General features: G+C 47.2%; 7 non-coding genes across 7 annotated transcripts; 4 read left to right on the forward strand and 3 right to left on the reverse strand.

Annotated features, from left to right (window-relative positions):
* Window positions 1-7521: 7521 nt before the first annotated feature.
* TRNAV-AAC (transfer RNA valine (anticodon AAC)) lies at window positions 7522-7594 on the reverse strand. Its single transcript has one exon. It is a non-coding gene; the product is annotated as a tRNA-Val (tRNA).
* Window positions 7595-8938: 1344 nt separating this feature from the next.
* On the forward strand, window positions 8939-9010 carry TRNAE-CUC (transfer RNA glutamic acid (anticodon CUC)). Its single transcript has one exon. It is a non-coding gene; the product is annotated as a tRNA-Glu (tRNA).
* Window positions 9011-13613: 4603 nt separating this feature from the next.
* Window positions 13614-13686, forward strand: TRNAA-AGC (transfer RNA alanine (anticodon AGC)). The gene has a single exon. It is a non-coding gene; the product is annotated as a tRNA-Ala (tRNA).
* A 1061-nt stretch (window positions 13687-14747) lies between these two features.
* On the reverse strand, window positions 14748-14819 carry TRNAQ-CUG (transfer RNA glutamine (anticodon CUG)). Its single transcript has one exon. It is a non-coding gene; the product is annotated as a tRNA-Gln (tRNA).
* A 715-nt stretch (window positions 14820-15534) lies between these two features.
* Window positions 15535-15605, reverse strand: TRNAE-UUC (transfer RNA glutamic acid (anticodon UUC)). Its single transcript has one exon. It is a non-coding gene; the product is annotated as a tRNA-Glu (tRNA).
* A 2504-nt stretch (window positions 15606-18109) lies between these two features.
* On the forward strand, window positions 18110-18195 carry TRNAY-GUA (transfer RNA tyrosine (anticodon GUA)). Its single transcript is given in 2 exon segments — window positions 18110-18146; window positions 18160-18195. It is a non-coding gene; the product is annotated as a tRNA-Tyr (tRNA).
* Window positions 18196-18708: 513 nt separating this feature from the next.
* TRNAD-GUC (transfer RNA aspartic acid (anticodon GUC)) lies at window positions 18709-18780 on the forward strand. Its single transcript has one exon. It is a non-coding gene; the product is annotated as a tRNA-Asp (tRNA).
* The last annotated feature ends 7915 nt before the right edge of the window (window positions 18781-26695 follow it).

Below are 26695 nucleotides of genomic sequence, written 5' to 3' on the forward strand. Positions count from 1 at the left end.
CACCAGATATGCCCGCCCCCGCACTCTGCCTACATGCCAACTGCCGCTGCTCACAAACATGATCTAGTGCTGCGAGGCCCAGGAAAGGAAACCATAATTGGTGGGGCAGGGGGAGCTCTACAATCGGTCTAACAACAATTGAGTAGCAATGCAATCCCAGGGGAAGGGTATTCTGTCTGGTCCCCAGTCATCACAGTGTAGGCCAAAGACTGTGGCCAATTCTCCATTACCACTTCAGTGGACAAGTTGTGTATTTGTAGAAACACTGCGCATGTGGAACCACGTTGTGTGTGCAGAGACGTCAGGAGATATTCATTGGGAGTAGGGGAACCATGAGTCACATATCAGATTTTTGGTGCTTCATTTGAAATCTGCCATGTTAAAAGATAAGTCAGCGGGAGATCAAGTTTGTGAATGTGATTACTTTTTATACTATATTTAAGTTGGAATACCTTTACCACCTCCTGGAATAAGCCTTGACTGCTCACTATTGCACATTTTAAGCAAAAACTTTAGAAAATGAACTCTGGTATCCAATTAGAATGAAATAGTCTTCAGCTTTCAAACACCAGCGGTAAATATAAAGATCTACCATGCATAGTGTTCATTAAGTACCCCTACCTCAGGACCTGGTCCATTCGGTATGTTTTAACCTTAGATGAGTGAAACAAACAACATGTGCTAAAGCTAGGTAGGGCTCATAATAACAGAGTAGCAATTTCCTGGAGGACCAGCCCCTTCACCTTGTGATCGGTATCACTGACACCCAAGTTGTAGTCTAGTGAACTAGGTGGAATTATGGAGCTAGGAGACACATTCTTTAAATCCTGGCCTCCCAGTTGGCCAAAGTGTGTGATCTTGCGCAACCACTTTTCTGAACTGATTGCCATGGCCACTAGAATTATGAGGCTTCTGCATTTTTCACATAATTATAGATTGTCCGCATATGCCACGTAATCCATCATCTCCCACATAGGGGCCGATTCCGATTCGGTAAACCAAACGTACGACCAAATCGAATCCATAGCCCTTTCCGTACGACTCGTAGAATTCCGTCCGAATCGGGTAGTACGATTTGTTTGACAAATATACGACCAAATCGTTGCGAACCTTATGAAAAGCAAGGGAAAATCCGTACGACACGGACCCTCACAATGAACCGTACAAATCGTAAACTTGATGTACGACCCAACAAGTGCGATCCGGACTGGGGAATGAGAACGCGATTCATACGGAAAACGTCGCGTATGAGCGATTTGTACGGAGAGGCACACAATCACATACACACCGCACCCCTGCAATCATGGGGTGTATGCACCGTACCCCTAGGCACCGTACCCTGCAATCATTGGGTGTATGCACTGTACCTCTACGTACCGTACCCCTGCAATCATGGGGTGTATGCACTGTACCCCTGCAATCATGGGGTATACGCACCGTACCCCTGCAATCATGTGGTGTACGCACCGTACCTGGGGGGGAAATCTGCTTTTCCAGATGTTTTGAGCTCCCGTAGAAAAAGAGTCGTACGGAGTGTTGACGAGACAAATCATACTTGCTGGGTCAGGAAATGCTGCTTCGATCCGTACAGACGTCGCAAACTACGTGTTACGAATGCGATTCATACGGATTTTTAAGTCGTATGGTCTTTCGTACGATTCGTACGGAGATCTGCTTTGGGTCTGAATCGTACTTCATCGTACGTACGGGGACGTTTAAGGGTACGATTCGTACGGGAAATATGCTCCGTACGGCTATTTGTAAAGGATTTTACAGAATCGGAATCGGCCCCATAGTGTACCGATTTTAACAAAACAATATTCTAGCTGAAATAGTTCAAAAGTTACTATAAACACAGCAACATGTGAACAGTCAAAGAGCCTGTGCAAATCTTTGCCTGTGACCTTTCTGTAGCTTATTGCTACATTTGCATGTTAAGCTGGCACTAATGAGATGCAACTAATTCCTAGGCAGTGTGAACAAGTTTATAATGAAATAATACTATCATTAAATGTGCCACGGTGCACCACATAATTTTCCTTTTCTTACCACATAATTTACTCAACCTTGCCACACAATTTACCCTCCCTGGCTGCATAATTTCAATAGCCCTGCTAATTGCTCAGCTGCTCCCTTTGTGGCAAGATTTGGAGAATTTTTGTTCAACAAACTATGGGGCATATTATCAAGAATGGCGTTAAAATTATGGCTGCTTAAGCGGCGATAATGAGCTTGCTAATATGCCCTTGTAAATCCCCATAGAAGCCCAGGTTAACACCAGAACCTGGACTTCTGTTGGAATTCACAAGAGCATATTATCAAGCTCATTATCGCTGCTTTAGCGGCAGTTTCCTGCCGCTAAAGCGGCAATAATTTTAACGCCATTCTTGATAATATGCCCCTATGTGAGCTTGGGTAAATAATACTCTCTCACTCTGTGCCTCGTCCATTGAACTGACAGTATGGCAGCACATGGAAACAGTCTTAATGTGAAAGATAGACACCAAGGCGTACTTCCTGGCTCTGGCTCAGCTCGAGGTCCAATTGGAATCTCGATCCCAGAACGAGTCAAGCTTTAAAGTGGCTTCTGCCTGCCACCCTTTCTTTACTCAGGATGTGGCGTTATGGCTAGAGCTGCCAACTTTGAACTGAGGAACCGGTTCCAGTCTTGGCATCAGCTCAACATCCTGTGATTCTGGGCAATCCACTTAACCCCATGTGCCTAAGCAAAGAATGTGTCCTTGTTTATGTAACTGGTACTCATGTAAAGCGCTCCAATGCCTTCGGGTTGAGTTCACCAAATGTAAAACTGCAAAAATGGTTTTTGTTCAATAAACAACCTTTACAACGCAGTCATTACATTGCAACATCCTTTACATCACATGTCATTACAACGCAGCCATTACATTGCATGTCACTACAACGCATGTCATTACAATGCATGTCACTACAATGCAGGCATTACATCGCAAGTCATTACAACGCACACCATTACAACGCATAGTACCTTAACACTATCCGACACTTACCATACTGTTGCACTCACTGGAGTTAGAATAGTAATTATTACCCCTATAGTATCCAACACTTACCTTAAATGTGATGTAATGGTATGCATTGTAATGGTATGCGTTGTAAAGGTATAATGCGATGTAATGGAATGCGTTGTAAAGGTAGTTTCTGAAAATGCGATGTAATGGCATGCTATGTAAAAGAATGCGTTGTAAAGGATGTTGCAATGTAAAAACTGCGTTGTAAAGGCATGCATTGTAAATGTATGCGTTGTAACTTCATACATTCGCAGGCTGGTACAAAAATAAACAAAATCACCTAAAGCCGTTATTTTTAGCCCTTATCTGTACATACTTCAAACAGAAAATACAAAAAAAAACCACTTTTAATTGTTTTTTAAAGCAGCACAATTCCTGACTAATAATTCAATCAAACAAAGGCAAAAAAGTCATGTTACAAATGAATAAATAAAATACGATTTTCTTTAAAGTCCCATTTAGTAGCCTGTCCTGGCATCTGCAGACACTCAAAACAACAACAAATGGAGGGCATTTTTCTCTTGAAAGGTGACAACCCTATTTGCATCCCAATAGTTAAAGGGGATCCTGAACATTCATGGCACAGTACCCCTCCTGTGCAGAAATGCCCCCTTCCAGACGCTGACAAGCATCTCTTTCACCTCCATGGTGCAGGACCCTCCTGTGCAGCAAGGCCTCATCCCAGACACAAACAAACATCTCTTACAACTGCATGACGCAGGAGCCCTCTGGTGCAGCAAGGCCCCCTACCTGATGCTGACAAGCACCTCTTTAACCTGCGTGGCCCAGGGCCCCTCCTGCGTGGTAAGGCGCCCTCCCAGATGCCAGAGCTAGACTGGGAACCACAACCAGCCCTGGCAGATTGCTGTTCGACCGGTCCTGGGAGCAGGGGTTGGTGCTAGCTAGAAGCACTACTCGCTCTTTTGTTACAGGAGGGCCGATATTGAAGTACTGCTGTAAAACTGGCCTCCACGAGCACAAAACTGGCCCCACCCCTCCGGCCCACCTGGTAAATGCCCAATGCCCGCTACGACCAGTCCGGCCCTGCCAGACACTGACAAGCATCGTTATCATCTGCATGGCTCAGGACCCCTGCAGTGCAGCAGTGGGTGGGGCACAAAGTGTCAGCCTGGAGAAGTGAAGCACAGAGGCAGGAGGAAAAGTCTCCCGGTGCAATCCCCTTAGAAATTAATTAGAGGAGGGCGGGGCCTGAGACAGCGGAACCTGCGATGCAGCCAACAGGCGCTGTGAAATGCAGCTCCCAGGGGGGAAAGAACAGGCAGGCACAATAGTGGAACCTGCAGAACTCAAGAAAGAGCTGGTAGGTACCGGGGTCATGACGGACGGTACAGTGGTGGCAGAGGATACATATAAAAAGAAATTGGCCTACATGAGTTTGGCGATGCCGTTGGGGTCTCATTTGTCCGAAAAAACGATTTGGAATTTGGAAGCATGACGCGAAAGGTGCACTGGGTTTTTTCAGGTGGGGGCAGGTAACCGCCCTCTGGGGGTTTCCTGGTTGGCGGGATGGTGAGTCACGTACCGGCATCTCCAGCCCTGGGGGAGGGGTGCACAGGTGACGGATGGGGGTGTGCTGGGTGCAATGAGCAGCGGAATGAACTTCAAGGGAGAGATTGTGTTTATAGAATGAGGTCAGCGAGGGAAATGGGGAGGAGTGAGGCTAATGAGATGGTGAGTTGAAATGTCGCGGGGAGAATGAAACGGTACCTGTCATCAGGAGTTAGATTTGGAATTGTTGTTAAGTTTGATAAAGTTCATTAGTATGTTTGCAGCCTTATCCTAATAAATGGCCTTTTACGCTTCTGTACAGCTTGGAGTGTGGTGATTGCACGAGCGTCTCTTCCACAGCTCTTCGGGGGCTGAAAGAGGGAGAGTTGCTTCTTCTTTGAAGGTTCCCTTCCCTTACACATGCCTGGGGGGGCCGAGGAGAGGGAGGCCCCTCCCCTGGGCCTCGCAGTGCTGCAGCATAGGCGCGAGGCACAGGCGGGGCTGGGGGGACACTGGCGCGAGGCCCATATTGGTGGGCTGAGTGCGGGCCCTGGACAGCTGCGCATGCCTAGCGCCAGCCCTGTGCTGTGAGCGTGAACATGGCCGTTGGCATCACTGCCTGTAGAGCCTGTAATGTCTCTCAGTGTATGCACTGCTGTTTGTACCACTGCCTGTATGCATGTAATGTTTGTGAGTCCGCGCCCAGCTGCTTGCCTCACTGCCTGTAGAGCTTGTAGTGTCTGTCAATGTGTGCACACTTATTTTTACCACTGCCTGTAGAGCCAGTAATGTTTGAGTGTGTTCCTAGCTGTTTGTGCCACTGCCTGTAGTCGAGCCTATAAAGCCTATAGGAGGGGGTGCTTCATCCCTTGTCCTGTGCCAGTGGGTATGTTTGCCACAGATGGGTCGTGTTAGTTCTGTTAATCTGTCACGGTGCAGAAAGGTTGTACATTTGAGCCATGACACCTTTTTAAAGCCATCTGGGTCAGAAGTCACTTGGCTGTGTTTTCTCTGAGCGGATTCCCACACACTGGGGCAAATCTATACGAACGTGCCGCAGCGCGGCTCCACAAGCCCTTTGGCTGCGCCACGCTGCGGCACTTTCAGAGCACAGGAATGCAACATATCTACAATGATATGTGGCATTCCTGGGCTCTCCCCTGCGCCGGCGCAGAAACAGCTGCCATGCGCGGGCGCAGACACCCTTGCACCATGGTGCAAGGATGCCTGCGCCATGGGGAGATTGCTTTTGTGACAGCAACACCCATCTCCCGCGCCTAACACACAAAGGGGCAGATTTATGAAGGCCTGGCGCCGCCGGTGCGTCACTTTATTTGACGCAAAGGCGGCGCAAACAATGCGCCCTATTTACAACGTGACGCATCTAGGAGATGCGTCACGTTGTAAAGCCCTGCGCCATAAGGAGGTGTTCCTGCGCAGGGGGGGGCGTTCCTGCGCAGGAACGCCTCCTAAAAGTGGCTGAGTGAAATCTATGAGATTTCACTCAGTCACTTTCAGGACAATGCTGCGTCAAAACCCTGCGCCTGCTTGAAGCAGGCGTAGGTCTTGACGCAGTATTGTGGAGATGGGTCATCCCCGAGCCTTGCTGGAGCTGCGTCGCGCTTGCGACGCAACTCCAGCAATGCGCCACCTTTACGGCACAGATGCGTCACGCATCTGTGCCGTTTTTGCCCCATGGTGCGCCGCATTGTAAATGCGGCGCACCATGGGTGGCGGAGCAGCGGCGCAGGATGACTGGCGCATCCCTGGGGATGTGCCAGTCATCATAAATCTGCCCCAAAGTTTTGCGTGAACAGGTGCGATATTTACAAGCACAGGTTCAGTCATGCAGGGTGACTTTACCTGTGCTTGTAAATATCCTTTAGCAGGCTGTGCCACCTGATGCACAACGTGATGCACCAGCGGCGCATGGGGCTTGTAAATCTGCACCACTGCACTTTGATTTACTTCAATTACGTCATCATTGCGTCACTTTTAAGTGATTCAGCTTCTGGCAATATCTTCAATATACAATCTGTGGATGTGAGACTTGAACCCCTCCTGCCTCTGCGGTCTCAGACTGGGGGCCGGTTTATGGAAACAGACTGGGGGCGCCTGGAACTCTTAAAGTGAGAGTCCAGGCGCTGGCTTCAGGGGGCTGGAGTGAGCAATGTTTGTTTAAGGAGGTTGAATTCCACGTGGACCAAGGCTAGGAAGTGTTCCTGAGATAACATGCACACTGGAACAGTATTCACATAATGAAGGATAGCGGTACCTATCACACCTTTCATGAAGCCCGGATAGCTCAGTCGGTAGAGCATCAGACTTTTAATCTGAGGGTCTAGGGTTCAAGTCCCTATTCGGGCGAGGAGAATTTTTTTTTTGTTATTCAGCAGATTCAAAATGGAGTTTTTTAACAGAAAGTGATTTTGCTTTTTACTCTTTTATTTCGATCGCTCTAACTTTTCCTCTGTTATCATTCGGGTTTCTTAAAACAAGTAGCGAATCCACCTATTATAGAAGTTTCCACTTACATTTAAGAATCAGACATTGCTTTTTGCCCACGCGGCCAACTGTGACGTCCAAAATTGTGCATTTAATACATTTATAGTCTCAGTGATTGAAACAAACTCCAAAGCCCCCTGATCACAAGCAAACTTCTAATTTATACCAAACCACACGTCCCGTCAGTGCTGCAAGGGGACTGTGTCGAACTTTGTCACCAGTTTATATTGTATTTCCCTGACCACGATTGTCTGCTCACTTTTCGGTGGAACACCTGATAATACTGTTTGTAACAATGTGTCAAGAAGATTTCTCCACTAGAGAGGGGAGATTTGTTTTCCATCTGACCCCACTTTTTATTTCCAGAACTTTCACTTTTTTTGCCACAACTTAGATTCAATGATAATAATAAAGTAATGAACTATTGTGAGTTACTTTTTTCCAAGGGAAAAAAAAGTGTTTCCGCCCGGTCTCGAACCGGGGACCTTTCGCGTGTTAGGCGAACGTGATAACCACTACACTACGGAAACCCATGGGAAGGGCCAGAGGCACCTTTAGCTGCAATGAGAAGAGAGCCCTGGAGGCAGCTGGAGAGATGCAGAGGTATGGAAGCTTTTCTAAAGTTCTCTCACTGAATGCACAGTACTCAATGCTGCACAAGCATCGTCTCTCACTGAATGCACAGTACTCAATGCTGTACAAGCATCGTGTCTCACTGAATGCACAGTACTCAATGCTGTACAAGCATCGTGTCTCACTGAATTCACAGTACTCAAGGGTGCACAAGCATCGTGTCTCACTCTCACTGAATGCACAGTACTCAATGCTGCACAAGCATCACCTCTCACTGAATGCACAGTACTCAATGCTGTACAAGCATCGTGTCTCACTGAATGCACAGTACTCAATGCTGTACAAGCATCGTGTCTCACTGAATTCACAGTACTCAAGGGTGCACAAGCATCGTGTCTCACTCTCACTGAATGCACAGTACTCAATGCTGCACAAGCATCACCTCTCACTGAATGCACAGTACTCAATGCTGCACAAGCATCGTCTCTCACTGAATGCATAGTACTCAATGCTGCACAAGCATCGTGTCTCACTGAATACATAGTACTCAATGCTGCACAAGCATCGTCTCTCACTGAATGCACAGTACTCAATGCTGCACAAGCATCGTGTCTCACTGAATGCACAGTACTCAATGCTGCACAAGCATCGTGTCTCACTGAATGCACAGTACTCTGGGCTGCACGAGTAAGAGATCTCTCACTCTATGCACATTTCTCTGATCCCGCACAGGTGAGCAGACTCTCAGTGACTGCATGTCACTGAAAACATCAGCGCACGTGAGCTCTCACTGGATGCTCGTGCCTGAACCCTGCATAGCTGAAATACCCATCAATGAATATGAGTGAAAGCTGCAGAGCAGTGACCTCTCTCACTGAATCCAGATCACTGACCCTGCACAGCTGAATGACTACACTCACAGCTAAGAGGAATCTCACTGAACACCAGTGACCGATGCACAGATAAGAGCTCCCTGTGCACACGGGTAGCTCTCACTGAATGCAGATCACTGAACGCCGCACACCTGAGGTCTCTCACTGAAGGGAGATCCTTGGACCTCTCCCTGTCACCCTGGCCTCGGTCTCTCTTGTAAGTGCATCTTTGTTTTGTTCGTTTCCTTACCTTGTGGTTTGCAAGACAGTTGGTTAACTTCTATATGACACTTTCCTGTGTTGTGGATTTTCTGTAAAAGCATCGGTAGGATGAATGTGAATATAAATAGCGCCTCAATGCAACATTCACACACTCACAGCTGCACCTTTGTAGTCATGAGGGGCTGAAAAGGGAATGCCCACGAGCGCTCCCTGGTGGTCTAGTGGTTAGGATTCGGCGCTCTCACCGCCGCGGCCCGGGTTCGATTCCCGGTCAGGGAAAAGTGATGTTTTTACTCTTTATTTCACAACTGTTCGATTGATTGTGCTTTAGGTGGATTTTTAAAATAGAATTTCCAGCTGAGGAGTCTGTTTTAATGGGAATCAAATAAAATAAAAGAATTTTTGAAATAAGATCTGGAGCTTTCGAGTACTCCCTTTGGTGCACCGTCCTTTTACACAAGAATGTCATGTTTAATCACACTGATTACTTAATGATGGGCCCAATATTCGAGGCATGGATAACACATAGTTAACATTTTTAACATCTTAGTGACACAGGGTTTTTTATTAATCTTTTGATTTCTGTTGACGCCCCCTCCCCCCTACTGAATGGGTCATTGGAAGCCATGGACACTGACTGAAAGAGGTTAAACTAAAACAATACTCAAACTACAGAAATACATCAAATATGTATAGTAATTAAGAAATACTTTTGTTAAACCACAAACATAAATCGAAATTCTATTGAGAACGTTGCAGTTTTATTTTTCAGAGATAAACCCATAAACTGGGCTACCCCACACCTCTTTTTAGGTTCCGCCTATTATCATTCGCTTGCGAATGTAATAGGCGAAAATTCAAGGGCTCGATCGACTCGTCAAACCACTGCAGTTTTTCCACAGTGCATGTGAGGGTCACGTGAGCATGTGAGGGTCACGTGACCACACAAGCACGCGCATCTCCCTAATCCGCCTGCCACACTTCTCCTCCCCTCGCTCGCATTCCCGCCCCCCTCCCCCCACCAGGCTCTCCCGCCCCCATCCGGCTTCCCTCCGGCCATTTGCCAGCATACACTCTCCTAGCGCATCGCGCTTTCGCACACAGGCATTAACTCCCACGAGCAGAAGGCAGGTATAGAGCGACATCTGGCATCCATCAATGAGGCCTGGCTACATTCTTGCTGGTGTTATCTTATCTCGAGTGCATAGCTCAGAGTCCCCCGGGGCAACCTCTGCAAATTGTAAAACAACACGAACAGGTTTCAACAGCTATCGGTTAGAAAACGGGTCTATTTTGTAAAGCACCGATCGCAATGATTTGTCGAGTGTGAACAATGAGACAACGCCTTTCACTGTAACGAGGCGGAGAGAAGGGCTTCATGGCGCCTGGGTGTGCGCCTCGAAGGTCCATGGAGCTCGCACACGCACTCTGCTGCAAGCAACGTTCTCGCGCGGTATCAAAACGCATCCTTTCTCTTGACAGCATCTAAAAGTGATTTAGAGCTCCTTCATTTTCAGAGGCATCAGATCTCCAAACATTCTTAGTCAATCTCTAGTTTCTTTCTCTCATGCTCTCTCTCTCGCTCTCTATCCCTCCTTCTGTCTTTCTCTTACTTCACCTCCCCCTCAGCCTCCCCACTCCCTTTACATCTGCATACATGCCAACATTTTAGAACGAGAAAGTGGGAGATTTTGAGGTAAAAATAAGGTAAATATATTTTCCCAATTGACTTCTATAGAAGCAGAGACTTCAGGAGGGAGACAGTTATAATAAAGCACACGTTTTGCTTTACAAATCGGGAGTCTCCCGCGTGAAACGGGTCTATTGTCTTGTATCCATCTGGGTCTCTATGCCTTTTCTCTCTCTATCTGTCTTCATTTCCCTCGCTTAACCCTCTCTGTCTCCCTCTCCTCTTCTGTCACCCCTCTTACTCTTGCTTTGTCTGAACAGGCTCTGCCATAAGCTCACCGATCTAGGGGAGGAGATGTGGACACATGGCCAGAGCTGTATACCTTGGAAGTGGCAGAAACACTGCATACCTTGGCAGTGAGGGGAGGCGGGTCGGGGGCCAGGTTCCAGTTCCAGCATAAATCAACACACTGTAGTACTGAGCAATCATTTCATCTCCCAGTGTCTTCAAAAACATGAACCTGACCTTCTGTTACATTATACGGTGCTCATGAAAAGCGCTCAAATGCCCTCGGTCCCAGTAAGCAAAACAAATAAATTAAAAAATATATATATATATATAGTTCCGCTATATATAGAGTGACCCTAAACTATTGGAGCGCTTTTAGGCTCGGTGAGAATAAAGTTGTTTGCCCTTGCATATCGAATAAAAGCTTCAACCAAGTTGTTTGCCCTCTTTCACAGGATGCTGAGCCAGCGCAGAGACTCGAACTTGGTTCCCCAACTCCAAAGGCGACAGCTCTTGCAGTAATGCCACACTCCACAACAAGCACTGGCGTTGCCAATAGGTCTCGCAGTAGGAAAGTTGGAGCTATTGGTTTTGTAAATGACATTTTATATTTATATATCGTTATTGGCATTGTCAATAACAATATATAAATATAAAATGTCATTTACAAAACCAATAGCTCCAACTTTCCTACTGCGAGACCTATTGGCAACGCCAATGCTTGTTGTTTTAAGCTCCTAAACCGGCCTCTGTAATTTCTTCGGCGCAGACAGTGCCTCAGTGAGGCCAACAGCCTCCACGACACTCTGGCTCTACTTGTGCTGCTACAACTTCATTTTTAGCCTTTAATTTAAAATCCCTTCACAGAGAATTTTAATTTTAATTGTAATCTCTAAGGGGCAGATTTACAACAAAGTAACGCAGCACGGTGCAGCAAGTCATTGTGCTGCGTTGTGATGCGTTAATTTGGAAAGCACAGAGATGTGACATATTTTCAAGAATATGTCGCATCTCTGTGCTTCCCTTGCGCTGGCGCACAAACTGCAGCCATGCGCCGGCGCAGGCACCCTTCCACCATGGCGCAAGGATGCCTGCGTAGTGGCGAGATTGTTTTTGTGCAGGAGGGTGCCCCTTCCTGCACAAATACAATCACAAGAGGCTTTTTCCTCTTTCATTGTAAGAGGGAAAAACGAGGAGAAATGAAAACATTTCTCCTCGTTGCGCCTTGCTACGCCACCTCTAGGGTGGCGTAGCATTCACACGCATCTCCAGATTTACGATTTCTCGTAAATCTGGAGATGTGCTTGTTCCATGGGTGTTGCGTGGGAACACCCACAGCAATACCCATGGAACGCCCCTTCCACGCACAGCGCTGCGAGTGAAGGGGTGATATTTACAAGGAGAGGAGAAGTCACGCAGAGGGGCTTTTCCTCTCTTTGATAATAAGCCCCTCAGTGTGATGATTGCCCAGCTGTTATTACATAATTGGTGCACAGGGTTGATGACAGCAGAACGCTCAATGAACGCCCCTATCTACAGGAAACAACACGCGCAGCCTTATGCGCCAGCCTTATGCGCCAACCTTATGTGCCAGACGCTTCTATAGCAGCAGGGTCAATGATTCACATGAGATTATCTCATATTTTGCCAATTCTGACAATTTACAGAAATCTTTAATAAAACGCGACCTGCCGTATTGTGCACAGAAAACCCTTACAAAGCAGCACCCTGCAGAGGCGAGTTTAAAGAGCACTAAGGATGAGTGAGGTGAACCTGGAGTAAATGTGATGTGTGGCGAAGACCCCCGTTCTGCCACCCGTGGGCACAACAGGGTCACTCCGATGAATGCCAGACTACTATGATGTAACTGGGGCAGGGGCTGGTGTCTACATGAAACCATGCACAAGCACACGACAAGCACGAGCACACGACATGCACGAGCACAAGGCATGCACGAGCACACGACATGCACGAGTGCATGACATGCACGAGCACATGACATGCACGAGCACATGACATGCACGAGCACACGACATGCACACGAGCACATGACATGCACGAGCACACGACATGCACGAGCGCAAGACATGCACGAGCACACAACATGCACGAGCGCATGACATGCACGAGCACACGACATGCACGAGCACAAGGCATGCACGAGCACAAGGCATGCACGAGCGCATGACATGCACGAGCACATGACATGCACGAGCACATGACATGCACGAGCACATGACATGCACGAGCACACGATATGCACACGAGCACACGACATGCACGAGCACACGACATGCACGAGGGCAAGACATGCACGAGCACACGACATGCACGAGCACATGACATGCACGAGCACACGACATGCACGAGCACATGACATGCACAAGCACACGACATGCACGAGCACACGACATGCACGAGCACACGACATGCACGAGCTCTGTCAGACGCTTCAATGGCAACAGTTTGAGCAACTGGAGATCACAGAGTGTGGAGAAGTGTGGCTCACTGGTTAGAGGAGGCAGACCTGGAAGCGGAGGTCAGCCCGGGACCAGGATTCAATTCCCGGCTCGGCGGGGTCTTGAGACCTAAAATGTCCATGGACTCAACAATTCTTGCTCCGGTGCCTACTCGATTCACGGGTTCACACTCTGCGACTCTGGACAATAGCTTGCGTAATCTCCACAACGGCCCTTCGCGGTGGGATGCCTGGCTTTCACCTTGCGGATACCCTGCTGGGGTTATCTCACAGGGGAATACCAGGACGGGTTCCCTAAGCAAGCGCTTAGAAACCGCTCGGTGATTTTGCGCTATATAAATTCCTGTACATTTACATATACATTTCCATTTACAGAGCAAACCTCTGTCTAAAGGCTCATTTTAGGAAGGGAAATGTGATTTAAGATGAAAATGGACCGGTCTGGAGAATGCGTTATCAATCCCGCTGCCCCTCGATGTTGTGGAGGGGAATTAGCTCAGATGGTAGAGCGCTCGCTTAGCATGCGAGAGGTAGCGGGATCGATGCCCGCATTCTCCAAATTATGCCTTTTACTCATTTAATTGCATTTATTAGTTTTTCAGAGAGTGTTATGTGATTAAATGCACTTTTACTCATTTAATTGCGTTTATTGGTTTTTCAGAGGGTGTTATGTGATTAAGTGCTCATTTAGTTGCTGTTATTAAAATAAGAAACTTCTCCTGCAATTTGTTAAATTTGCCAAAACCAAGCGTCGGTGTTTGGAAAATGGTTCATTTGGTTTTGCTAAACGTAGTGTGTAAAGAGGAAAAAAGTTTATTGGGGACTAGTATGGGCTTCTCATGGAGACAAAACCGAAGGGGGTGGGGGGGACCTGTGCTGTCACCAACTGAACTATCTTCCAAATAATCCGAAGGTGCAGCAGCGAGGAAACCGTCATCAACCGTTACCAATAAAGAGCAGAAATAAAACAAAAAGCATTTTTAATTTGTATCCGTTAACACTTTATTTAAGCCTTTCTTTTCCACACTGCTTTCCCGTCTGTGTGTCTCCTTGTAAGTTATCCGGTGTGAAGGGCGCTGGAGTCCGGTCCACACTGTGTGTGTTACTGTTGTGCAGCCACAGGAGAAAGGTGTCCACACAGGCACAGGAATGATAAAACACCTGTGTGCAGCGTCACGAGCCGCCCAGCACCGCCTAAAGATAATGTATGGATATCCACAGGAGAAAGGTGTCCACACAGGCACAGGAATGATAAAACACCTGTGTGCAGCGTCACGAGCCGCCCAGCACCGCCTAAAGATAATGTATGGATATCCACAGGAGAAAGGTGTCCACACAGGCACAGGAATGATAAAACACCTGTGTGCAGCGTCACGAGCCGCCCAGCACCGCCTAAAGATAATGTATGGATATCCACAGGAGAAAGGTGTCTACACAGGCACAGGAATGATAAAACACCTGTGTGCAGCGTCACGAGCCGCCCAGCACCGCCTAAAGATAATGTATGGATATCAGCAGAGACCAGGAGAATGAAAACAGGAAGGGAGGGGGTATGTTAGGGATACTAATGATCCTCTGCGTAAGACCCAGAATAATTGGAATCAAATAAGAAAATCCTCAGGTCCCACCGAGATTTGAACTCGGATCGCTGGATTCAGAGTCCAGAGTGCTAACCATTACACCATGGAACCGCCTGGACACTGCTTGCGTCACCGCTCAATCATGTAAGGATGCGGCGTCAGTCACTTGCTGACTTTCTAGTGGTCAATAGTGTCTGCTTAAACATCCAACATAAAAAAGTCAATTTTACAATTCAATCCTTAAACAGGACACACACAACTTGTTTTTAACCAACACATGGAAATGACTCTTTGATGCGTTAAACTGTCCTTTTAGGGCAGAGCTTTAACGTACTCTTAGAGGAGTGCAGGGCCGAGAAACGGCGGACACAGGAGCTGCCACCACAGAGGAGAGAATAAACAAACTTCCTAAATGCTCATCTCCTATAAATCAACACAGCGCGAGATTAATGTCACAACACAGACTCTGAAAGCGCCTCTTCCACAGCAGGGGCGGAGCAGGAAATAAACGAGCATTTCACACGGTGAGAGCTCAGGGCACGGGTGCCTTGTAATCCACGCGCTATTGATATAATCTGTACTCTTTGTTGTGTGATAAAAGGCAAACATCGATTAACCCTTCACAGTATTGATCTGTAGCGTTCATTAATACTACAGCAGCTGAACAGGAAGGGCTGGGGCGGGAACAGGAGCTGAGGGGTCGGTGTAAACCACAGAGGGCTTTAGACTGATAGAAAGCAAGAGAGATTATTAGGACTTTCAGAGCCATTTTAGTTTGGATGGAATAAAATACATTTTATAATGTTGCATTAGCAAAAAGCTGTACTTCCCATACCGGGAGTCGAACCCGGCCGCCTGGGTGAAAACCAGGAATCCTAACCGCTAGACCATATGGGAGGCTGTCAGTAACCCCTGTGGCTCAGTCTCTGTCCCATCACTCTGGTACATTTATAGTTATACTATCATTCTTATAGTCTGACCATCAATGGGTCACAGACCCCCCCCCCCCCACTCCAGACAAACCCGAAGGAATGAGGGGTCAGGATTTGTGCCACAACCTGCTCATGTCTCATTATTTACAACCCTGGAACTTCCCCAGACCCAGGACCAGAGGACAGCAGCAGCCCCCACATTGACTCTTACTGCCCCCCCAGGAGCCAGACAAAGCCACGCCCCTCTCCCCAGGACACTTCACTCCTGTGTCTCCTCACCAGGCTGAGGGCCCCACAGACCGCTCTCCAGTGACCGGCCAGCTGCTTCCTTGGTATCTTCAGATGCTCAGGTTGACCGCCAGGGGGCAGCACCGCCACAGCACTCACAGCCCACAGGGCCCTGGAGCAGCAATGGGGCATCAGCAGCCTTGACAGGGGCAGACCCCGAATAATCCCGCACAGCATTCTGGGAGAGCGGAGGGAAGAGCCTCTGCGGTGTGTGTTTACAAAAGTAAACATCTGGGGCCTCATTTATGAGGCCGTGCGTCACTTTTACACCGCCGGTGCGTCACTTTTTGTGACGCACCAGCAGCGTAAATAATGTGCCTTGTTGCACCATAGTTACAAAGTGACGCATCTAGGTAGATACGTCACTTTGTAAACCCCTGCGCTACATTATACCTGCGCCAGGTATAATGTATGCAAGGGGGGCGTATTGACGCAAGGAAGGGTCGTAGAAGTGACGCAGTGAAATCTATAAAATTTCACTGCGTCACTTTTAGGACGCCGTTGCGTCAAAATCTTGCGCCTGCCTCACAGCAGGCGTAAGACTGATGCAGGCCCTTTCACATGGAGCTTGCCCCATGTGAAAAGGGCGCATTGCTGGAGTTGCGTCACTTTTGTGACACACTCCAGCAATGCGTCACTTCTGCGCTTACAGATACGTCAGAAATACTGACGTATCTGTAACTCCGAGCGCCATGATGCGTCATACATTAAATATGACGTATCATTGGTGTCACAAGGAGGGCGGAGTGAAAAGTGACACATCACTGTTTTCACGCAGCGATGCCGTCACTTTTCATAAATGAGGCCCCTGGGGCCTTATTTATGAAGGCCTTGCGCCGCAGTGCGTCACTTTTTCCCATTTTAAAAGTGGCGCACCGGCGGCGCAAGGCCTTCATAAATAAGGCCCCTGAGGTTAAAAGCAATAAACACACATTTGTAATCATTCTCTGCTGTGTTGTTCCTTTCTGACATCATTTCAATTTAAAAGAACCGAATGGAAAAACTTATTTTTTTTTTAAATCGGGTAGGATAAGATACGACTGAAGCATGGGAGGGCAGGTTAAACATTCTAAAGTACAACTGATTCCATATTTATTCATGTCAAATGTAAACAAGTTATAAATCAAAATATGTATCTATGTTTATACCGGATGTAAAAAGTGTGCACTAATAGGGTCAGGGTGCAGTTTATTTCCCCCATTTCTTCCTTTCATACATGTGGGTCCCCAAGTAAGCTTTCAGCTGCTCTGTCTTGTTATTCTGAGTCAGGTGTTAAAAGGGGGGCCTGGTCCCTAGTTTGGGGGCCCAGAGTACGGAGGCCCCGGGGCACCAGAAGTAAACACCCCTCCTTGATACAACTATGGCCCAGTAACCTCTGATTGCCCTCTGACCCCTCAGACTGGATTCCTGCAGGCCTCTTTTATAGAGGAGGTGGGACTGACGTTGAGGCGATGCTGCTGAGGGGCAAAGGGCTGACAATGGCTCCGCATTTCAACCCAGTCTCCTCCTATTATCATCTTTGTTACACCCACAGCATATAAGAGCTCTGATAGGTCAGAGGGGACAGCCCTCTTGTCACCTTCTGGTGTTTAAACAGATCCTATTACAAGGACCAGCCCCTGAACTTTAAGTAAAACCAGCCCCTGGTGTCACAGAGCAAAACATAAAATGTTACACCTGATGAAGTTTAACATATATATAACTAGATAACATAACCACATTATTAACTTGTGGATCCCATGGTGATTACCATTTTTATAATTAAAATGCACGAACCGCAAAAACACATTTAAGTATTTAATGCTACAAAGAACATCCGAACTAAAAAAATAACTCTTAAAAGACCATAACACATGTTACCCAGGATCTACAGCAATAATGTATCCAACAGTAAACACGAAACACCCTAAATAAATAAAAAACAAATATACCAGGAAACCTACGGTGTTTGAGCGCTACATATATATATATAACTATATAACATAACCCCATTATTAACTTTTGGATCCCAAAATAATAATTGTAAATATATCATGAAAATCAGTCAAGACTCAGACGTTTCCCTGTTAGTTAAATATTTGTCGGGTTTGCAGCTTTATCAAGTGTTAAGACACAGAATAGTGCCCAGTCCAGAACCACTTCTAATGCCATATAGCGCCTAGTCATGTGTAACCAGCCTAGCCTTCGATAGCTCAGTTGGCAGAGCGGAGGACTGTAGTGGAGTGACTCTCATCCTTAGGTCGCCGGTTCAAATCCGGCTCGAAGGACTTTTGTAAACTCTTCACTTTTTTCCCCTCTGCTTCACAATAGAAAGCGCCTCTTTCTCAGACCCTCATATGCCTGGGCTTTTCCTGCCTCCTCTCTTCACCTTTACAGCCCAGCTCTCTCCTCCGGCTGGGGGGGGGGAGGCTTGTGGGAGAGTCTCCCGCCCCCCTCCCTGTGTGCAGCCCCCGCTGCAATGCCCCCTCATCAGACAGAGCCAGGGGCCCCTGGGCTGAAGAGCCAGGCCGGGCCCCGTCTGGAGCAGCCCTGGGAGCTGGTTGTGGCGACTCTGGCATCAGGGGATGCTGCTGAGAGCGTCTGCTGGGAGGCGAGAGGGCTGCTGTGAGGTGTGAGGGAGGAGTGCGTTTGTGTGTATTGTGGGAGGGAGTGTGTGTGTTGAACCTGTGGCCCCTTGCGTTGGTGTCGAGGAGCTGGAAATGAGACCCATCAGTCACAGGCGGGACAGGGCGGGTTGAAGCCGCGACAAGGAGCTGCTTAGCGACTGTGCACCCATCAAATCCTCGTTAGTATAGTGGTCAGTATCCCCGCCTGTCACGCGGGAGACCGGGGTTCAATTCCCCGACGGGGAGATTCACTTTTTTTTAAACTAAGCAAACGTTTTAACGATAGAAAACCTTTTTTAAATGCAATTTATACAGTTATACTGATATTACAATTTGCTGATTCTTTTTATTAATGGCCACACCTTTACATGTTAAAATATTTAGAAGTCTTTTACCTTTTGGACTGCATTTGTGCCTTTTCTTTTAAGTAATTGAAAAAGTAAAAAGTAATTGAGGCTTATTATTTATATAAACATATATGATATTAAAATCAAAGAACTACATGGAAAATGCATTTTAACGAGTATTCTTCATGCTAAACAAATAGAATGATGGGGCGGGATCTGAATGGGGAATTGTTTTATACGAAGGTGTCACATTTATCTATTTAAGCGTAAAAGTGTAAAACTTACAGACACATTGTGAAAGTAAAAGTGCCACTGGGCGGACGTGCACGCCCCTCCACCCTCATCAGAGATCTTATATTCCCAGGTCCAGCATGAGTACCTAACACAGGTCGGTGTTTACCCTCTGTATTGGGACATGATAGGACTACAGGCCCCTGCATTGTAAGTAAAACCCTGTCCAGTAGGGAGACAAACTGGCATGGGTGTAAATTCAGGACAAAACTTTGAGACAAAAGTAACGTTTTACAGACACATCAGAGGAGGTCGCGCAATAGTATATAAGTAAGCCCATCAATATCCAAACATATTCTTCCATTTGCTAACTTATCCATCATGTATCCTTCCTTCCATCCATCATTTCATTCATCTATCCACACTTTCACTCATCCTTCCACCACTTCACAATATCCATCCGTACACTCATCCATCCACTCTTCCAACCAACCATCCGTGCACTCATCCATCCAGCCGTTTACCCTTTCACCCATCAGCCATCCTTTTACTTACTCATTCATCCACCCAGTCATTCATCCTTCCACTCATTCACCTTTTCAGTCATCCATCCATCCTCCCTTTCTCTCTCCATTGACCCTTTCACTTAGCCATCAATCCATCCATCCACCCATCCATCTACTCATCCACTCATGAATCCATCCATTGACCCTATCACTCATCCATCCATCCTTTCTCTCATCCATCCACCTTTTCACCCCTTCACTCAACTATCCATCCTTTTGTCCATCTACCCTCCTTTTCACTCACTCATCCATCCTTACATCCATCCTTCCACTCTTCTTCTTAGAAAACTTTATTCGGTTTGCATAACACAACCATAAAAGCAACAATAAAACAAGAATACATCCAAATTATATGTTATAAAATCATCATAATGCAAATTTTATAATTACCCTACTAAATTGGAAGGAAACGTAACTGTACCTTCCATAGCTGGCCCATGAAGTGATGCACCAACGGAGCAACATTATTTAATAAATACTAAGAATAATTTAACAATAAGTTCGGGCATTTATATAGAGCACTACTCACCCAGAGGGTCTCAAGGCGCTAGAGGGAGGGGTTCACTATTTGTCGAATAGCCAGGTTTTCAGTTCTTTTCTGAAGGAGATGTGGTTCTAAGTAAGGCGAAGGTGGGTGGGGAGTGAGTTCCAGGTTTTGGCAGCCAGGAAGGAGAATGATCTGCCACCCATGGTGGTTTTTCGGATGCGCGGGACTGCGGCGAGGGCTTGATTGGATGATCTTAGTTGGCGGGTGGGAATGTAGAAGGACAGCCGGGTGTTGAGGCATTCGGGTCCCAGATTATAAAGGGCCTTGTGTGCGTGGGTAAGAAGGCGGAAAGTGATTCTCTTGTTGACGGGAAGCCAGTGGAGATTTTTTAGGTGTCCGGTGATGTGCTCTTGGCGCGGGATGTCTAAAATGAGTCTCGCTGACGCGTTTTGGATACGCTGGAGCTTTTTCTGCAATTTTGTTGTAATTCCGGCGTAAAGTGTGTTGCCATAGTCTAGTCGACTCGTGACCAGTGCATGGGTGACAGTCTTTCTTGTCTCGAGGGGGATCCAGCGGAAGATCTTTTTGAGAATGCGAAGGACGTTGAAGCAGGAGGACGATACGGCGTTGACTTGTCTGGACATTGAGAGAGAGGAGTCTAGAATGAAGCCAAGGTTACGTGCATGGTCTGTGGGTGTGGGTGCTGATCCCAAAGCGGAAGGCCACCATGAGTCGTCCCAAGCTGAGGGGGAGGATCCTAGGATGAGCACCTCCGTTTTGTCTGAGTTGAGTTTTAGGCGGCTCTGTTTCATCCATTCGGCTACTTCTTTCATACCTTCGTGAAGATTGGTTTTGGCGGTGTTGGGGTCTTTGGTGAGTGAAAGGATTAGCTGGGTGTCGTCGGCGTAGGAGATGATGTTGAGGTTGTGTTGACGTGCGATGGAGGCGAGAGGACTCATGTAGACGTTGAAGAGGGTGGGACTGAGTGAGGAACCATGAGGTACGCCGCAGATGACTTCGGTGGGCTCTGAGTAGAATGGGGGGAGTCTGACTCTCTGGGTTCTCCCAGCTAGGAACGAGATGATCCAGTCCAAGGCTTTTCCTTGTATGCCGATGTTGTTGAGGCGTTTTATGAGGGTGCTGTGACAGACAGTGTCGAAGGCGGCGGAGAGGTCGAGTAGAATGAGGGCCACTGTTTCTCCGTTGTCCAGGAGTGCTCGGATGTCATCGGTCGCCGCAATGAGGGCGGTTTCGGTGCTGTGTTTGGCTCGAAAGCCGTTCTGTGAGGGATCCAGGGAGTTGTTGGATTCAAGGAAGGCGGCGAGTTGGCTGTTGACGGCTTTCTCGATTACTTTGGCCGGGAAAGGGAGGAGGGATATGGGTCGGTAGTTTTTCAGTTCTGAGGGGTCTGCTGTGGGTTTTTTCAGAAGGGCGCTGAGTTCGGCGTGTTTCCAGATTTCTGGAAAGGTGGCAGAGTTGAGAGAGCAGTTGATGACATTGCGGAGTTGGGGAGCGATGATGGAGTCAGCTTTGTTGAAGATGTAGTGGGGACAGGGGTCAGAAGGCGAGCCAGAGTGGATTGAGTTCATGAGGCGAATGGTGTCTTCAATGGTGATTGGGTTCCAAGAGCTGAGGTTGTTAGTTGGAGGGGTGGGATCTGAAGGGGGTGGGGCGGGTTGGTCACTGGGAGTATTCTTGAGGCTGTTGTGGATGTCGGCAATTTTGTTGTAGAAGAAGGAGGATAGCGCATCGCAGAGGTCTTGGGAGTTAGTGATGTCGTTGGATGCTGCGGAAGGGTTGGTGAATTCTTTGACGATATTGAAGAGTTCCTTGCTGTTATGAGAATTGTTGTCGAGACGGTCCTTGAATGCTGATTTCTTGGCGGATCGAATCAGTTGGTGGTGTTTGCGGGTGGCTGTCTTGAGGGAGGCCATGTTGTCTGAGGTTGGTTCTTTTCTCCAATTCTTCTCCAGGGTGCGGCATGTCTTCTTGGATTTTTTAAGGTCATCACTGACCCAGGGAGCCTTTTTGCTGGATGATTTCAACTGGTGTTTTTTCAGGGGTGCTAGTTCGTCCGCACTGTGGGTAATCCATTGCCTGAAGTTGGTGACCGCTTGGTCAGGGTCCATTGCTAGGGTGGGAGGGTTTTGGTTGAGTGATGTGAGGAGTTGGTCGGTGGTGATTTTGTTCCATTTTCTCCGGGGAATGGGTTGTGGACAGTTGTGGGTCAGGGTGGTTTTGTAGCTGAAGTGAACACAGCTGTGATCCGTCCAGTGGAGAGCTGTAGTGTGATCGAAGGAGATGTGCTTGCTGGAGGTGAAGATAGGGTCGAGCGTGTGTCCGGCTGTGTGAGTGGGGGTGTCAACAAGTTGTTTGAGTCCGAGATTGGACAGGTTGTCCAGAAGGGTGGTGGTGTTGTTGTCGAGTATGTTTTCAAGGTGGTAGTTGAGGTCTCCTAGAAGAATGTAGTTCTCGGAGGCGAGGGCGTGCGGGCTGACGAAGTCTGTGATGTCGTCGCTGAATTGAGATCTCGTGCCTGGAGGCCTGTAAATGAGGGTGCCTCTAAGGGTGGTCCTGGGGTCGGTGTGGATCTGAAAGTGGAGATGTTCGGCGGTTGCAAGATAGTCGTCAGAGCTGGTTGTGATTTTGATGGTGTTTCTATGGACGATGGCGATGCCTCCTCCAGTTTTTTTATTGGTGCGGTCTTTTCGAATGATCTTGTAAGTGTCCGGTATAGCTATGGCTATGTCGGGGGCAGAAGATGCGTTCATCCATGTTTCAGTAAGGAAGGCGACGTCAGGTGACGCAGTGTCGATTAGGTCCCAGAGTTCTGTTGCATGTCTGTGGACTGAGCGGGTGTTCAGTAGGATGCATTTCAGGCTGTTGAGTTCGGAGCTGTGTGTGGAGGAAGTGGGTTTGGTGAGGGTCCTGAAGCAGTTGAACTTGCAGGAGAGGCAGGTGAATGGGCCGTGGGTACGTCCTGGGGTAGCTTCGCAGCATAGTGGGGTGCGTCCGGGGTTGAGGGCGAGGAGAAAAGTGGCATCATATGTGACTCTAGAGGGTTGGGAGTGGCGGGGACCAGGGGGTCTGGCGCTGGGCACGGTCCAGGCACGGACGGGCGTAGACGGGCTTACCTTTGGCGCACCTTCGGCGTGAATTGGGCGCGATCGCTGCGCGTGAACGCTGCGCGCAAGAGTATCTGTCATATGTGGATAGTGAGGGGGGAGGGGCGAGGGAGGGGCAGCTGGGAGGCGGGTGTGGGTCGGATATCCGGTCAGGTAGGCACAACAATCTCCACAAAATGGCAGCGAGCCAAGGCGGGCACATACATCAATCAGAGCAAAGCAATTAAAATAATCGTACACCCAAGAGACCAGCAGGCAGCGCAGCACAACTGAAAAGCGCACTTTGTCAACTAGCGCTATAAAATGTTCAGCCAGGCGGAATACAAATAAGCAGCAATCTGGCCCTTTTGCGTTGCGAACTTAATTGAATAACGAGTAAATAATAAATTAATTAAATAATGTCGAGGCGCGTTAGTCAGCAAGGCGGGGTAGCGGTATGCAGTCAGGCTGGGAGCGCTACGATACCGTGCAATCAGGCAGGGTCGGGAGCAGTGTGTGGAGCGGCCCCGTCTGAGAGGATCAGGGCGGTCACAGCGAGGCCGTGGGAGCGATGGCCTTACTGTGTCAGTGGGAGGGAGGGGCAGCTGGGAGGCGGGTGTGGGTCGGATATCCGGTCAGGTAGGCACAACAATCTCCACAAAATGGCAGCGAGCCAAGGCGGGCACATACATCAATCAGAGCAAAGCAATTAAAATAATCGTACACCCAAGAGACCAGCAGGCAGCGCAGCACAACTAAAAAGCGCACTTTGTCAACTAGCGCTATAAAATGTTCAGCCAGGCGGAATACAAATAAGCAGCAATCTGGCCCTTTTGCGTTGCAAACTTAATTGAATAACGAGTAAATAATACATTAATTAAATAATGTCGAGGCGCGTTAGTCAGCAAGGCGGGGTAGCGGTATGCAGTCAGGCTGGGAGCGCTACGATACGGTGCAATCAGGCAGGGTCGGGAGCAGTGTGTGGAGCGGCCGCGTCTGAGAGGATCAGTGCGGTCACAATCGCATACAAACTAGTAGCAGCAGACGAAAGGAGTGTTACAGTAAAAGTGCATAGTGCTAGAAAGTGCTTCAACTAGAGCTTTAGCCAGTACTCATTAAAATGACATATGCCTAAAAATACTTCGAACAATCACATACAAAATAGTAGCAGCATAACAAAAATATTACAATAAAAGTGCATAGTGCTAAGAAGTACTTTAGCTTGGACTTTAGCCAGTACTCTTTAAAGTGACATATGCCTAAGTAATCATTCGGGTTCTTGCAACATATAATAAACATATTTCCATCCCGACAAAAAAGTGTCATGTGCTTGTATACAGTTTCACCATGGCAATTGATTAAAATATTATGGATTTCCTGGCTGCTCTACATTTCAATATATACAATGCAACCCGAAAGCAAATATCCGTATTCTCAAGGGCACATAGTAAGTTCATTGCATCCACTGTTGTACGAACGTTATATTTTAAAAAGATAGGCTTCAGGTAAAATTTCCGTAAAAATGTATAAAATTTACAGAAAAGTAAAAAATGACAACAACTCTGGCTAGAGGTACTATCACATGGACATATCATAGTAGATCGCTCTCCTATTTCTGGGAAGGATACCAAGTGATGTACAATGCCCAGCCTCAGGCGTATTAAAACAAAGCGATGTGACAATCTGGACACATCGGACAAATAAGCCTGAAAACCACTTTCGAGTTCAAGTTGCCTATAAAACACAACAGTCTTTTGGGTCCTAGTTAGTTTCAGTCGCTCTCCCCTCTTAAAGGACAAGAAGGAATCCTTAATTTCCTTCTTTGAAAAGGGGATTGTGTATTCGGACACCTTTAAAATATTAAAATCAAACAGTATACCATACCAATGTATAATATAACTCAGCCATGGGATGCGGGAAGCGTACTCTAATTTAAGGCAATCTTGAATTATTTTCTGAGTGAACTCTGTCTCACTCTTATACCAGATCGAACGCCACAAAAGTAGAGGGCGTAGAGCTGCTAGATCCGATATATAATTAAGGCCGGTTTCTTGGTGGATCAAATCAGTAGAGGCCGAAGCCGGGACACTCAGGAGTTGTTTTAAAAAACAATTTTCGTTATTTTGAAGTTGGTCTGTAGATGAATGGCCCCATATTCCGGCTCCAAACAAGGCTGAGGAAACACATCTAGTGTTATATATGGTTACCATATTCTGTAATCTACACCCCTAATTTGCTAGCAAAACGAAAAATTCCATTTGTGTTCCTTATCATTTTATGTCTAATGTTTTCTTGCTCCCCTCCCCATTTACTATTATGTTCATAAGTAACACCAAGGTAACAAAAATATGTGACGGCTTCTATCTTTGAACCTTCGAGAAAGAAAGGCCTTAGTGTCTTCTTCTTCTTCCCGCAAACCATGGTATACATTTTTGATTTATTAATTAAAAGTTTCCTATCCTTTATAAAATTTACAAATTCATTAATAAGTCGCTGGAGGCCTAGAGGGGTACGGGAAATTAAAACAGCATCATCGGCAAATAACAAGACAGATACCACTGTATCGTCAATTTTAGGTGCATCTGCCGAGATGTTATTTAAAATTGTAGCTATTTGGTTGATAAAGAGGGAAAATACCACAGGGGCCAATACGCACCCCTGCCTTATACCTCTTTTTACAGGGAAGAAAGGGGTTCGCTCACCTGTGGGCCCATAACGCACACTGCATGTTAACCTCTCGTATACTCTTGCCAGGAAGAATACTATCTCCTCAGGGGCTCCAGATTCAAGCAACACTTTCCATAGCAGGGCATGGTCCACCAGATCGAACGCGCTACTCAGGTCAGCAAAGCACAGAAACAAGTTACCCTCCTTGGCAACTGTGTACTTGCTGATGAGTAGATCCAGATTTACACATTGTTCGATCGTGCCTAAACCCTTCCGAAATCCAAATTGGACTGGAGTTAATACTCTGTAATCTGTGGCCCAGGTTTCCAGTCTTTTTAGGAGTACCCTGCTCATTACCTTAATAGAGGAGTCCAGTAATGAGATTGGCCGGTAATTACAGGCCTCTGTGCGTGATCCCTTTTTATGTAATGGAACAATGATTGACTGTGCCCATGATACAGGAAAATTCCCCATAGCTGATTTGTTAAAAATTATTGTTAGGATTGGTGCCCACAAGTCCATCAGATCCTTATATAGATCTATTGGGACGCCGTCCGGTCCCGGTGCTTTTCCCCCTTTGCTATTTATCAACCCTTCCCGCACCTCTTCCACATCGATTAACAGCGGTAGTCTTGGCCACGTATCATCATTATCTAAAAATAAATTTAAATTAAAATTTAACGCCAACCTATCCGGGTTAAAAATATTAGAAACATGTTGGATCCATTCGGTGTAATTAACGTAAGATGTTAATTCGGG

The sequence above is a fragment of the Lissotriton helveticus genome, chromosome 1_2, assembly GCF_964261635.1.
Source record: "Lissotriton helveticus chromosome 1_2, aLisHel1.1, whole genome shotgun sequence".
In the NCBI taxonomy this organism is placed as follows: Eukaryota; Metazoa; Chordata; class Amphibia; order Caudata; family Salamandridae; genus Lissotriton; species Lissotriton helveticus.